Consider the following 2,995-nt stretch of genomic DNA (forward strand, 5'->3'; position numbering starts at 1 on the left):
CCATAGCTATATATAATAGATAAATATATGGCACATGCATATCACTGTGAGTATTAATAGATATTTCTATAGTCATAGAAAAATCTGGAAAGATAAAATTTTGTCAATACATAGAGTTAGCTGCCTCAGAAAAGTGGTCAAAAGAGGTGCAGGAGTGTTTACTTTCTACTACACTCTTCTATACCATTTCAATTATTTACCACAAACTTAAATAAGTTATCACACTAATACACTAATACCTCATAAAAAGGCAAAGGCTGAGATGGAAATAACTCCAATAATTTCATCACAAAAGGGCATTACTGCTGATCCCCAGTGTACCCCATCTAGAATTTCTTACAAGGTTATTAGTTTTAAACCCTTTGTTTCCTGCAGCTTGCTAGCTACTTATATTAGCAATAAATTAAAAGTTAGCAGCCATGAAATATCTACTTCAACTTGGCTTCACTAATGCTTTTGAATAAATAATCCAATCAAGAAAATATACACAAATTATCCCACCAGAGGCTTTAAAATCTGTGGGCATTTTAACAGCCAACAGATAGCCAACTTAACCAAACTTAACTTCACTTAACCAGTGAAGACTGATAAAGCTATAATTTAATGGCTGACTCAGATGGGAGAGGTATTAAGATAATAGTCTGATTCTTCTCCTTTTGCCAGATATGTTAATTCCAGCAGGCTGTCTACATGCTTAGATGCAAACAAGTTTAGCATCAGGCCAGGCATAAATCTATGTGGAGGTACAAATAGTACCTTGAATAGAGTCCACTACAGATACTGATATGGAACATCTTAAACCCGGATTGCCAAAGATGAGGTACTTGGACTTAAGTTTTTCACAAATGCAATGTACCAGGACTAATGCGAGGCCAAACTCTAGAGTCTAAATGAAGGTCTACAGATGGTGAAGTTCAATTCAAAATGATTAGTTATGGTAACAACTTGTTGGAGAACAAAATATATAGATACTGATTCTCAGTATCTGTAAATAGGGAACTGGTTAAATTAAGGAGCATCATATACCGAAACACAAAGCAGGCATTGAGTTCACACAAAACATAACATAAATTAATATTCCACCTTATCATAAAAGGTGGAATAATGACATGGTTTCCTCCAATGGCCATTCAACATCAGTGTCATACACTGCAGAAGGCATAATGTTCTCATGTATTATACATATGCTACTGGTCAAGCAAGATGAGTTTGCTACATTTCCAAAACCTATTTCCCTGCCAGTCCTAAAAGCATGTGACATTCATTGTCCCATTAATTATGACCAGTATGCTCCTGCTTTGCTAAATAGCTTATATCATCTTAATTGCACAGAGTAATCTTTATGTCTCATTTCAACTAGTTCTGTTCGCTTGTTACTCTGTCGCATGGCTCCTGAAGCAGTGGATATAGTCCTGTTTTCAAGGAAGATACTACATAACATGGTGGTACTTGAGGATCAAATAAACTTGAATTTGAATCCAAGTTCCACCACTTACTAGTCATAGGATCTTGGACAAGGTATTGAATATTGAACCTTTCTGAGACTCAGTTCTCTCATCTTTAAAGTGGGAATGACCTTACATGTAGTTTAATGCAGCAGACCCCAACTCTTTGGGTACCAGGGACCAGTGCTCCTATGAGAATCTGAAGTGAAGCTGAGGAGGTGATGCTAGCACTGAGGAGTGGCTGCAAATACAGATGAAGCTTCGCTCTCTGACCTGCTGCTTGCCCTCCCATTGTGCAGCCCAGTTCCTAACAGGCCACGGACTGGTACTGATCTGTGGCCCAGGGGTTGGAGACCCCTGGTTTAATGGAGTAAATGAAATAGTGTAAGATGACTATATAGTGCTTAGCACAGTTTGTGGCAAATAGTAAGTACTCAGAAAATAATAGTTGTTAATTCTAGACTTTCTGAACCTTCTCCATAGCATGCATTTGCCACCTTTCCATCACACCTCTGAGGATCAAGAATGTTCAAACCATTACATTGATACAGTATAAGAATCTCTTAGCCACAACTCATGTTAATCTAAGTAGATGGAATTTTATTATACACACACAGAAGGTCTGAATTTTACAATAAAGAAAAAATCTCAGAACAGCGTACTCTTTTGCAGGGGGTATATAACAGTGACATAGTCACTTAGTACCAGATTTGGTTAAAATTCAAAAACTTTAAATTAAATTGACATGAAAATGTTGTTATAAGATTGCATCCGGGAAAATTCAATCAAATTAGTTTTCAATTTTCTGTGTTTTCAGGGACAGGAAACTAAATAAATAAAATTCATAGATCACACAAACAAAAGAAATCTAGTTTAAAACAACAACTTTGCCCTCTTCTAAAGCCTTTTGTCTGGGTAGTTTGCAAATGATACTGATTTCAGTTTCATCATCAGCTGAAATTGAAATAACTCCAGGAGAGGCAAGGAATGAAGAGCAAAAAAGATATTAAACAAGGTACAAGGCCAAGTATTGGAGAACGGGCAATGCTAAAGAGAGGGTGCTCAGTGGTGAGCCCCTAATTATAAGGAAGTCCCCCTCATTTCAGACAGCTCTGCAAGAAGAGGGCAGTCCCAAACGGCCTATGCTAAAGCAGCCTGGAAACCCACAGTGGAGCTCCCAGCCTTGCTCAGAACTCCTGACTTCAGGAAAAGTAAACATCAATAGGCTGAGTAAATGATGCTGACTCTTCCTCACTCACTGACTCCTCCATATGTATGTTTTACAAAAAAAAAAACATGTCATAAACTGGCAGTCATGGGCTGAATCCATCTGATAGATGTGGTTTGTTTGGCTTACAGAGTTTAAAAGAAAAATAATTTTTAAGTTTGTCAACACTAAAAATGGAAAGATTCCACATACGAACTAGATCTCTGGCTCCTCTTAAAAATTTCAGAGATTTGACAATGCCTGGCCAGCATGCCCAGAGGAGACGAATAAAGGAATTCTCTCTTAAGTGGGGTGTAAGCTCTTAAATTCACCACAGTCCCCA

The sequence above is a fragment of the Pteropus vampyrus genome, unplaced genomic scaffold, assembly GCF_000151845.1.
Source record: "Pteropus vampyrus isolate Shadow unplaced genomic scaffold, Pvam_2.0 Scaffold310, whole genome shotgun sequence".
Classification (NCBI taxonomy): domain Eukaryota; kingdom Metazoa; phylum Chordata; class Mammalia; order Chiroptera; family Pteropodidae; genus Pteropus; species Pteropus vampyrus.